This window comes from Pinus tabuliformis, chromosome 2_2 (assembly GCF_031772625.1).
Source record: "Pinus tabuliformis cultivar Carrire ecotype Pingquan chromosome 2_2, CPIR1, whole genome shotgun sequence".
NCBI classification, from domain to species: Eukaryota; Viridiplantae; Streptophyta; class Pinopsida; order Pinales; family Pinaceae; genus Pinus; species Pinus tabuliformis.
In genome coordinates, this window is record NC_142300.1 from 530,174,509 (window position 1) to 530,188,346 (window position 13,838).

Genomic DNA, 13,838 nt, shown 5'->3' on the forward strand with positions numbered 1-13,838 from the left:
ATGCAAGCAATCAAATAGGAATAGAAAACAACATCTACACTAAAATTAATATGTCTAATGCAAGAAATCAAATAAGATTAGAAATCAACATCTACACTGAAATCATTGCATCTAGTGCAAGAAATCAAATATAATTAAAATCAAAATCTACACTCAAATCAATACATCTATCCCCGATGTGGGTGACAATTAAGGATAATGAAGTGGCAACCAACTGGGTTGGCATGTGGGAAGATCACATGGCCTCTTGCAGGTCGACACAGTGGTTCAAAAATGGCATTTACAATCACCATAAATGCACCTTATGTGAGTGTTGCATCCAATCTAATAACCACCATCAACCTTAGCTCAAGGCGAACATGAATCCTTGGGAGAATATCACCTCTTCTCCTGCCTATCCACCCCTGCAACCTCAGCCACTGCAATGCCTCTGCCCTCATGTAGTGACTGCACCCAACTCCTGCACATCCATAGGGAGATGTTGCAACCTCTTTTGTTGTATTGTTGTTGGCTTGGGCATCCACTTCACCCACAGTGTAAATTGTCACTTTGCCATCCCTTCGGCTGTAGTTGCTCATCCCTCTGCTGAATTGTCTGTAAGCTCCATTATGACGCTGCATTCCATTGTGCCCAATTCTAGTTGAAATTTGCATCCACTTGTAGACAGCATGGTGCCACATAGGATGTGCAGCCATAGGGGTGGGAACCGAGGGAGCCTGAGTTGCACCCAATGCTCTCCCGCTTCAGATACCACTTCCTCTTTGGCTGAGCAAATCCAAGGTCATCACCCTAATACGCACAGTGGTAGAGGTCGCCTCCACTCAGTTGCCTCACTTCCGAGTAGCTCCGCCTCCATTTATGTCCCATCCGCCGAAGGCACTCCACCCACTCCTCAACTGCATTCCTAGAATGCCTAATTCACCTTCAGCTCTGCCCTAAACAAGCCCCTCATCACGACACACGCCACAGAGGCTGGTGGATGCATCACAACAACTGAGGAGCAAGGAACATGGAAGGTGGCCGAACCAGGACAATTGAGTGCACCACAGCAAGGTGCAGCCATACCAAAGCGAAACCAGAACTAGCACAGATGAGCATTCAAAGTGCAGGGGAGCGGACCCAGGAGCAGCAGACCAGACGCACAGGGAAGGAAGTGAATGAGGCTCCAAAAACAAATTGGGTAATCGACAAATATTGTTGTCTCATCAATGAATAACACCTGGGTTTGCAGGTGGGTGAGATGGAGACATTGCTACTGGCAAGTGGCGACATGGATGAGTATAGATGCTTCATCGTGGAGGAGCACCCTGCGTCGTGCCACGTCCCTAGCCTGCCACCTTGATGCTGTCCGTTAGCCTCATTGTCTGCCACCTTGCTACCACTCAACATGCCATGCGTCCGACACATAGTCTACCACTCAGCCTGCCATGTGTCTGAGGTTCATTGGGACTCTGTTTTTTAGCTTTTTGTTTTCAATGGGATTTTGGGCAAAATACCATTATATTTTTGGAGCTTCAGTTGGGTTTTCATTTTTTGGTCTCATTAGATACAATGATACAAAACTAGATGCTTTGTTGGTTTCCCATGTGTGGCCAGCAAGCTAATTTTCTGAACATTTTTTATTATGGACTGGTTTCCCTTATGGGTAGTTCAAATCTAGACTTTCGCTTGTTCATGCTATTCCTATGACATGGTTAAGTACAAGCTTCCGCCTCAGTGTATGATATCTTTTTTCATTAATAGAATTAGTATAACTTAGAAGAAAACAAGAAATCAATGCATCTAGTGTATGCAATCAAATAGGATTAAAAATCACCACCTACACTAAAACCAATGCATCTAGAGAAAGAAATCAAATAGGATTAGAAATAAATGTCTGTACTGAAATCAATGCATCTAGTGAAAATAGTGAAATAAAATTAGTAATCAACATCTACACTGAAACCAATGCATCTCCTGTAAGAAATCAAATAGAATTATAAATCATCATCTACACTGAAATCAATGCATCTTGTGAAAGAAATGTTCTTCTCTCTCTATCTCGCCCCCCAAAACAAACATGATCTCTCTCTCCATATATATCTATCTATCTCTCCCTCCCTCCCTCTATCTCTCTCTTCTTCCCTCTCTTCACCTCAAATCTATATCTCTACCCCCCTCTGCCTCTCCTTTGTCTCTTTATATCACCCGCAAAGCATACACACACTTTCTCCATATCTATCTATCCCTTCTTCCCTATTACTCTCCCTGTCCCTCTTTCCCCCCTTCTATTTTTCTTCCCTTCCACTCTCCTCTCTCCCTCGCTCTCTACCTTATCACTTTCTCTCTCTCTCTCTCTCTCTCTCTCTCTCTCTCTCTCTCTCTCTCTCCACTTTTATCCCTTTATGTATTTCTTCTTAGCTACCTCTCTCTCTCGTCGAACTCCCTCTCTCTCCGTCCCTCTCTCCTCTCTGTCATGTGCTCCCTCTCTTCCTTCCTCTCTGTCCCTTTCTCTCCCACCTCACTCTATCTCCCCCCTCTCTCTCTTCACCTCCAAACTCTATCAGTCTTTCCCTCCCTCTCTCCTCTCTCCTTCGTTCACCCCTTCCTTCCATCTCTCCTACTTTGTCTCTCTATATCACCCCAAACCATACACACTCTCTCTCCATCTCCCCCTTGTCACTCCCTCTCTCTCTCTCCACTTTTCTCTCTTAATGTATTTCTTCTTAACTACCCCTCCAAATCCATCTCTTTGTCCCTCCCTCTCTCCTCCTCTCTCTCAATTCCTCTCTCTGGTCTTTCCCCTCTCTCCTTTCCTCTCCTACCTCCCTCTATCTCACTCTATCTCTATCTCTACCCTCTAACCTTGTCACTATCCTCGCCCCCCCACTCTCTCTCCCTCTCTATCTGCCCTCCAAACTTGTAATTGTATCTTCCCCCTCCATTTGTGTGTCCCTCGCACACCCCCCCCCCCCCCCCCAATACCTTTCTGTCATTCCACTCTTTCTCTTCATTGCTCCTCTTCCCTCTCCTTCATTGTATCTCCTCCTCTCCCTTGTCACTCCCACTCTCTCTCCACCTCTATCACTCTATGTCTTTGTTTTTCTCTCCATATATATCTAGAGTTAATATATATATCATGATATATTAATATATATTATAATATGTCAAATTTAATGTTATAATAAATTTAATATGACATTAATCCAAAATTATTAAATATTAAATTAAATATAATATTAATATTATAATATCAGCATTAGATTAAATGATGTTTTTCACATGGCATGATAACAAAATTCATAATAAAACTACATCAAATTAGTATTTTCAAATATTACAAATTTGATGTGGAAATATTTATGCCTTTTAAAGATTTTTACATATCCCTACCATATGGCTTTTCCTTTTAAAGATTCATTTTACAAATGTTTAGTTAAAGAAAATATTAAAAATATTTTGGAGCAAGATTTTCGATTCTTTGTGCTGAATTAACCTTTTCTCTTTGATTTAAAAAATGACATTGGCTTTAGTAAAGAGTAAAATTGTTTAAAATTTTACTTAATTTGGAATTTTAGCATGGTAATTTTTTTGTTTGTTAAAAGTCAACTTATGACCCATTCAAGTTCACTTATATGATAAAGGAACTATTAAAAACATGAGATAATCTACTATCCATTCAAATACATATTTATATATGTATTTATATTTTAATAATTAGTCTTAGTCCATTAATAAGATTAAAAAATTATATATAATTTAAGATTGAGTGACATTAGCTGAAACAAATTATTATTTTTTTATATTGAGACGTAGACCTCTAGACACAACAAAACAAAACAAAATTAACTTATATATATAATATTTGTTTCACATAAAATAGTTGTTTAAATTTTTTTTATTAAAAAATTAATAATTATAATAATTATATATATAACCTAAATATAATATTGTAAACAGAAACAAAATAACCCTCACAAACCATTTGAAATATTTAGTACTCATTTTATATATATCCTTTTCTTTGTAAATTTGAAATATTTTAGTACTCATTATTTATTTATTTATATATATCCCTTTCTTTCCATCACAAGGTGCAAATATATAGAGGGATTCTCCTTTATTTGCACTAGACAGGTCCTCTCGAATGTAGAAGGATTCGTTGTAGGGGAATTAAAAGCTCCATTCCCTTCAGTCCTGTTTGGTTTCATTGTCTTAGTACTTCACGGGCAGAGTCAGACACTGCATCCAAAGAAGCGCTCACCGCCAGTTCCCGTGTAGATTGCCTCCCTAGGTTTCTTCCTTCTCTGATAGCCTCACAGCAGAAAAGGTGGCCGTCAACACCTCCAGTCCAGTGGAGAAGGACACGATGGTTCAGAAGTTATACCAAGATCATCGCATTATTTCCTAATTTGATGGTTAGCTTACTTCCACGTTCACAACCTAATTGGATTGCCTGATTTATAAATTGTATCGATGAAAGAGGCCTACAATTACCCATGCACGAGATCTCTTTATTGTCGAATTCTATTGTGTAGCAGATACTCATCACATTCTGTCTCTTATTCCTGTTATGAGGATGGAATGGCATAAGCATGAAGGCTTCACATCCCTCCTCGAAATCCCTTTCTTGTGGATAACTCCGCAACATCCCTCAACATCTCGGGTCCTTTCAATCATTGTGCACTATCGCGAACAAGATTCTAAAATTTCGTTTCCAAAAAAATAGAAACTCCATATTACCTGTGCTGAAATAGATTTATCCAAAGCGATTTTTACATAAATCTGTCAGTAAGCGAAGAAATATTCTGACCTAGAAGATGGACTATAGACATATTACATTCAGGTACAGATCTCGTTTAGAAGTCAGACACATAGTAGCCTCCTGCCTTAAAAAATATACCAAGAAAAATATTAAGAAATATAGTATTGATGGTTATCTTCTAACACAAATTCAATTTGATAATAATTGGTGAAACTTTTAAAGTTTATTTAGAATTTCAATACATAATATAGAAACAATGATAAAAAAACATTCATTTTAATAAATTTGTTTTTATTCCGTAACGTAAGATTTAAGAGAAACCCAAACTTAATAAAAGCATAAATAATATGCAAGTTATATATATATGGATAGATATATATATATATTTTGAAAAAAAAAAAAAATATTTTAATTTTTTATTTTATTGTAAAGTTTTTATTTTATAATAAATTATTGTTATTATTATTTTAATAATATTTTATTTAATTGTATTGGTTATATTTTTTATATATTTATTAAAATATATTTATATTATATGTAGGAATTGAAGGAAATATGTAATTTTTTCTTTATTTTATTGATAATTATATTTATAAAATAAATAGAAAAATAATCAATCAATAAATATAACAAAAAACTAAAAATAAATATACTTATTAATTAATTATATTATTAAGTAAAAAAATTATAATTATTTCTGAAATTCTCTCATTATTTTTAAAATAAAAAATAAAATATTCATTAAATTAAATAAAAAAATATAAATTATATAAAAAAAAATTATAATGACGAATATAACACTTGTAATTTTGAAAACATATTTCCAATAAAACTAAATATACAAATATAATCACTAAAATTTAACATATATGAATCAATTGCTTCCGAGAAAGAAGTCCATCAATAGCATTGTAAGATGTAGTACATTGCATATTGCATAATCCACCAAGGAATTTTCGCAATGTAATATTCCATAATCTATTGTAAAGACATTTTGCTTCCTTATTTTCTTTCACTTTTTTACTATTTATTAAATTGTAAGTTAAACTAAAATTGTACTACTAGATTCATTCTCAAGATACACTATAAAAGTTTAATTTAGATGTAATAGCTTAGTTGTGGGTTAAGAAAATGAATGAATAAAGTAATAAATGGACATAGATGCTTAGTAAGTAGTTTCATGTATTTTGATAATTTTGAAATTATAATATTTTGTTGATTTAATTATTTGTATGGGTAAGAATGGCACTAAAGCTATCAAGTTATATTGGATAAATTGTTGTAAATAAGTATTTTATTATTAATAAAAATAATTTTATTTATTTGGAGAAGACACGAGAATGAGATTGTTGGTCAAATTTGGAGAAAAAAAAGAATTTCATTGATAAATGTGATTGGATAAAATCTGCATCATAATGATTCTAGAAAATTTCTAGATAAGACTAAGGGGTGGGAGATAAAAGAAACCCTTAGAACTTCTTAGCTGAAGAAAGATGCTAATTTTGTTGCACTTAAAGCACTCCAAGAGAAAAATGTGAGCTTTAAAGGCAAAATCTTAGGCAAGTGGGAAATAAAGCCCATAAAACTGGGACACAGCTGAAATGGAAACAAAATCATGAGGAAGGGTATAAACTACCCATAGAGGGAATTGATGGGGTTGTTGATTCTCTGACAAAACCAACCTTGGATCCGGGGGAAGTAGAGGACAGTTCAAGGTTAGGTGATCAGTGTCTTGCTCCACTACAAATTTCTCATTGAGCATGACTTTAGTTTCCGGTTAGATCTGCCAATGTTATTACACTATTGTGTTCTTTTACTAGCATTTAAGTAGTAGGAACGGTTGATGAATTGCATAAGTATATAATAAAATATTTAGAATTGGTTGATGGTTGTTAAATGATTGTCTTGCTCCACTACAAATTTCTCATTGAGCACGACTTTAGTTTCTGGTTAGATCTGCCAATGTTATTGCACTATTGTGTTCTTTTACTAGCATGTAAGTAGTAGGAACGGTTGATGAATTTCATAAGTATATAATAAAATATTTAGAATTGGTTGATGGTTGTTAAATGATTAGTTGGAAGTCATTGGTTAGAGAAGTGTAGTAAGTAGAGACTAAGTTGTATTATGACTCGAAAACAAAACAAATTAAGTGGTATAACATTAGACGTAAAACCAAGGACTTAATTTTCTTATGGATATGATTTTTAGATGAATTGCCAGCTAAACCTATCACTGTTAAAGTGGATAGGGGTATAACAATAGATAGGGGTATTTATATGCATGACACTACCATGGAGGGTAATGAAAAGTTAGCAAACTAGAGCTGGGATCTGTAACCTATTATTGTGGATATATATATATATATATATATATATATATATATATATATATATATATATATATATATGCATGTAACAACATGTAAGGGTATATGTTAGATGTCATTGAGGATTATCAAGACCTAGACATTAATATAGTTCATTTGCATATATATATACATACATACATACATACATACATACATACATACATACATACATATATATATATATATATATATATATATATATATATATATAACGAGTGTAGTGATATCAAGAGAATTAATAAATATTGGAAACAAGTGAAATCTTGAAATTTTGGAATTAAAAACCAACAAACCTATATTAATAAATTTCTATATCCGTTGTTACAATATCAAGAGCACTAGCATATACTTTCCATATTTCTTGATAAGAATATAAAATTTGAAATAGAAGCTACCTCCAATTAGTTATTGATTTAAAAGTACTAATAAATCGAAATATATGCCTTTTGGTTTGGGTAAGCACACAGGTGACCTTAGGTCATGATCACATCATCCTTACTCACGCTCACTGCACTGGTGAAAATAAATAGATAAATAGTAAACTTGACAGAAAGGCTTGTGCCATCATATATCTTAAATAACATAATTGGAAACTAGTTATATGAAAGAACCATTTTAAATAATAGAAATGGGAAACTGAGTATATATTGAGCAACCGGGAGTAAAATAAGATACATATGTCTATCGTCATGACCTGTGAGATACTACTATAGAATCAAGCACCATATATTAACTTAACCATTCATGCCAAAGAATAAGAATTCATACAAATTGACAGATTTTAGAACAATGTCTATACCATTACACCACCATCAATGAATTCACAGGGTACATAACAAACCCACAATATTTAACAAAAATAATTGGACTTTTAATAACAACACATTGAATTGTTACATATGCCCAATAGAGAATCAGATCAGGTAACATCTTCAAGAAGATATCATGACTAGCAGTGGAGAGACCCGGGGATCATATCTAGGGTAACCAAAATAGAAAATTAAGGATAAAATGTAGCCACAACCCCATGTTTATACAATAAAATTTTGAACCCAAAAATGGGAATATGACCAGGAGAAACACTATAGAAGTAACTATCTCAATAGAGAAGCCAGAAGTGAAAATGAGTGGAGGCATAGTTTTCACCTGTCCAACCATGAAAAATGGGGCATGTATGAATGATGGGTGCATGTGATAGAAAACAAAGGCCTTTAGAAAATTAATAGAATAACAAAGAATGTAAGGCGTGATGGAAAGCTATACAAAAAAATGCAAACTAAACCTTTCCACTCAAATTACCTTAAGTTCAGGTGGATAGAAATAATAAAATGGATTACACAACAAGATATGGATTGCCTAAACTTAAAATAAGAAAAGACGCTTCAAAAAATTTCATGGGGAACGACTATAGAACAAATTCAATCCTTTTCATGTAAGCAATAGGATGACTACCCTTTACGCTCAAAATCCACCATCAAGTTGTGCAGGGAAGACAGAGAAGGGAAGTCGATAGAATTACAACGCTATAGGGAAAATATAGAGGGGGAAATTGCTAAATTTTCAAGGTGAAATCCTCTTAATAAAATAAAACCTAGATAGGCGTGAAGGGAAAGCAAGCGCGTAAACCCCCAACAGTTGTGGTAAACAAATGTAGCATTCTATCGAGATGCAACAAAAGAAAAATATCATAACCTGGGGAGAAATGAATTGAGAAATTTCAATATCACTCGGAAAGGGACGCGTGAGAGCACAAGAGTAAGTCGGTAGCTCTATGCCTATGTAAAAAGAAAAGGTAAACATAAACAAAAATGAGATGATTCATTAAGAGAAGCCAGAATTAAACCATCATTATATAAATTGCAACATTTGTGCTAATTAGACAATTAATGCAAAAGAAAATTCCTCCTCGATCTAGTACTTAGGAGATAAATGATAACTGGTAGCATAGAGGTTCTTAGACAAACCATAGGAAGGGAACCCTACATCTAAGAGCTCACATTGTTGAACTTGGGGGTTTTGGTACTCCTGAAAAAGATGGAAACGCCTTTACGGTTACAAGGGAAACAATTACAAAACCTTGAATTAAACAAATTGAAACAGATGTTGTTAAGGGGATTAGAAGCCAAGAAAAACTTACCTGGACATGGATATACATGTATATAGGGTAAGAAAATCAACCCTAGAGACAAGAGCTACTCTTAGAGGAAAAGGAGAAAACCTCACTAGTGGTTGAATGAGAACCTGTGACAGGCCAGGGGTGATGGCTATAAACACTAAGTGTTCACCCGTGCGACTTGAATAAAACGTTGACCAGTAAAACCATATCAGTGAAAGCGGTTACATGGAAGAGGGTCGTGCCAGCAGAGCAACATGGAATTTGTGCTATTTCTAAGAGCCAATTGCTAGGAAGGAGCCAAGGGATGTCATATTGCCACTAGGAGGAGAAGCTAACAGTAGATGATTTGAATGAGCTGAATGTGAATAGGGATAGGAATTACAAACGAGTTAGGGTTATAGAGGCGAATCTGGTGCATTGATGTCCCATATTTCATCCTCACCATCCATATACCACCATAAATAACAACTCTGCCCTGGACAAGTGATTGACACAATATGACAGCAAGGTGGAGGGGAATGAGAGGGAAACCATACTATTCAAGTGACATGGTGCCATGCCTATGGGTCCTATAAAGTGAAGCACCGAGGATAAGGACCAAAGATGTAACACTTTCCATAAAACTCCATATGTATGAATTGGGAAAGTATAGTTATGTCAAGGTACATATTACCCCTAACTTTAAGTTATAAGGGTATTGGTAGGGTCGATGGGATATTCCCTCAACCTTAACATTAATGGCGTGTTAATTATCAAGAGTTGTGGTCTAGGAGTGGTAATTCTTAATTGAAGTAGCATACTTTAATTGAAAAGAAATGACAAATACGTAGAGAACATGCAGTAAGGTATTACCATGTTAAATCCCCTTAGTTTGATAAATTACCTAATACAGGAAGGGAGAAGTGACTTAGGAAAAAAATTAAGGGATGGAGGTAAGTTACAAATGGTATTAGAACCCAACAACACAAATTGGCCTAGGGACTTCCATAGGCATTAAAAGAATAAGCACTCAGATTATTTTTGTTAAAAATAAAAATAAAAATAAAACACAAAAAAATTCCATAGAATAAATAAATTTGGACTGCGTTTTTGCAAGGTACAAGAGCCATAAAATTCAATGGCATCATGGCTAAGGAAATTCCATCCAACACTAGAAGTGAAGATCTGTATGTTGAACTAACGGAGGGGTTCACCCCATTAAACATCCAATTTATGGAGGTCATAACGAATTTACAGTAGGAACTAGTACATTTAAGGAGCATCGATGAATGATTGCTAAAATCTAGCAGGAAATAAGAGAGAATGATCAGAGGGATAAATGAAAATTCAAGCCATAGGATAGTGGAACTTGAAATGGAGAAAAGTGTGAAAAAGGGCAGAGTGGGAACCATCTAGAAGTGGGGGGGAGTTCGATAGGAGATATCCTCGAAGTCAAAAGAAGAAAAGGAAAATTGAATTGCAAGGGAAATTTTGAACAGTAAAACCCCCTACCTTTGATGGAGAAAAGGAAGAGGATGTTGAAGTGTGGCTACTGAACATGACCAAATAATTTTAAGTTTATGAGTATGAGAGAAACTTGAAGGCCAAATTGGTCATTTACTCGTTGAAAGGTAAGGCCACTCTCTAGGGGGAAGAGGCTAAAGGAGTGTATTTACTTGAGGAAAGGATTTTGTCATAGGAGGAGTTTCATAAATGGTTTAAAAATCGATATTTGAGTGACCAATATTCTGATGACCGTGCTAAGGAACCATGAACTTATGTTGGGACTGCTCATGATGGATGAGTTAGTGGGAAAATTTATAATTTGGTGTGATATGTGCCTTATATTAAAGAAGAAAAAGCTAAGGTACAGAGGTTTGTGAACTACCTATATACAATGTGTAAAGAATGTATTGAATTTGATATCCTGAAAACAATGGAAGAACATGTTAGAAAAGCCAAACTATGTTACCATCTGTTGAGAAGTAAGGGGGGGATTCTAAATTTTCGCCAAATAGGGACATAAGTAAATCCGCCATGAGTATCGAGTGACACAAATTTGGATATCTGAAAATTTTTTGGAAGGATCATCAAGAGAAAAATTTAGCAAGGGGAATACAAATCCTATGGTACAGTCATAAATTTAATCAAAGACTATGAATCTGGATGGAAAGATGAATAGTGGAGGAAAATAAAGAGAACCCCTAAAATGTTGGGGGTGTTGTGAGCCTAATATGTTGAGAGATTGTCCCCACAAACCCAGATTTGTGCACAATATTCAAGTTGTGCAAGAAGCTACCACCGTGAACAACATTGCCTAAAATATTCCTAGGATAAGCACTGGCATAGAAGACATACAAGTCAAACATCAATCAACTATGATTGAAATCAAAGGTATTCTCTCTAATTGACATGTTTCTGTTTTAATTGATCATGGGGCTAGTTTAAGCTATATTGGACCACAGATGGTGGAAATATGTGAACTTAAAACCGATAAATATAAAATTGTGTGGATGGTATAACTAGCAATTGGAACCAAGAGAAGAGTAAACAACCATGTATGATAATGCCCCTTAGACTTAAATTGTTATTTGACAATTGTAAATCTAAATTTTCTTCCCATAGGGTTGTATGCCATACTAATAGGAATGGATTTTCATGAGAAACATGGAAAAATAATAAATTTCTTAACAAAAACAATGAGTTATGTGAATCCAAAAGGAAAAACATAGATTATTCAAGGGGTGCCCAAGCCCATATCAATATGGAAAATTTCCGCCATGTAAAAAAAAATATTGCGGATAAAGGTTGTCAATTATTTCTGATCCATTTGGAGGAGGGTAACTAGCATAAGCGAGAGCTATCCTTAGATACTCTACCCATCATTAAGGATTTCCAAGATGTTTTTCTAGAGGATATTCCTAGATTACGACCACACCAGGACATAGACTTTACCATAGATTTGGTACCTGGAGTAGCCCTAGTGTCTAGAGCACCCTACCAGATGAGTCCACCTAATTTGTTGGAATTGAAATGGATCTATAAGAGTTATTAGATAAAGGCTACATCAGGCCTAGTGTGTCACCTTGGGGGGTACATATATTGTTTCTTAAGGAAAAGGTGGCACATTTAGAATGTGCATCATTTACAGACAATTGAACAAGTTAACTATAAAAAAACAAGTACCCATTGCCCCGCATTGACGACTTATTTGACAAAGTAAGAGGGGCAACCATATTTCCAAAGATTGATTTGAGAACAGGATAACACCAACTAAGAATTAAGAAGGGGGATGTGCATAAAACAACATTTAGGACTAGATATGAACACTATGAGTTTGTAGTGTTAACATTTGGCCTCACGAACACTCCAACAATGTTTATGTGCCCTATGAATGTCATACTTAGAATGTTTTTGGATAAATTTATACTTGTATTTATTGATGATATCTTAATATACTCCAAAGGTGAGGATGAGCATAAGGAGCACCTAAAATTGGTGTTGTAGACATTAAGAGGAAACCACTTGTATTCCAAATACAACAAGTGTGAGATTTACAAATCCAAAATACAGTACTTGGGTCATATTATTTCTAAGGAAGGACTGGTAGTGGACCCGGCAAAGGTGAAAGCCATGGTTAACTAGCCTACACCAAAGGATGTAGTTGTTTTATGGTATTTTATGGGATTGGTAGGGTATTATTGCTGATTTATAGAAGGTTTCTCCAAAATAGAACAACCCATCACATCTTTGCAGAGAAAAGGGGTAAATTTTGAATGGACTATAGAGTGTCAAAAAGTTTTTGATAAGATTAAACAATTACTTAAGACAACTCCCATCCTGAAACTAGCAAATTCAAATAAGAAGTTCATAGTTTGTACTTATGCTAGTATAGAAGGGCTCAGAGGTGTGTTACTGCAAGGTAAATTTGTCATAGCATATGAATCCGCAAAATTAAAGATCCATGAAAGAAATTATTCAGTGTATGACCTAGAGCTAGACGTTGTTATACATGCCTTAAAAATGTGGAGGCATTACCTGTTAGGGAAACAAATGTCCTAACAACAAACCATATCAACTTCAAATACCTTTTCGGTCAACCAGACTTGAACACTAGACAAGTCAGATGATGGCATTTCTTAGCGAGTTTGAGTTTGACATAAAACACATTAAGGGGAAAGAGAACAAGATAAAAGATGCTTTGAGAATGCATACATAAAATCTAATGGAGGTGTATGTTAGTAAAATTAACACTGATTATTTAGAGAAGATCGAGAGCTCCATAACTAGTGACCAAAATATTTTGAAATCTAATGAAAATTACAATAAATCATTGTTCCTGGTTATGATGAAAAGTTTATGACTTGTAAGAACATATTGTGTATTCTTGATGTACAGTCATTGAAACAACTGATATTTGATGAATATCATAAAAAACCTTATGTTTGGCATCTAGGTCATGAGAAGATTGTTAAAACATTAAGAAAAAAAACAATTTTGCCTGGGAATGAAGAAAGAATTTGCTGAATATTTAACAAAGTGTTTAGGGTGTCAACAGGTAAAGGTTGAACATCAACACCCAACTGGGTTGTTGAATCCCCTACCTACTTCTGAATGAGAATGGGAAA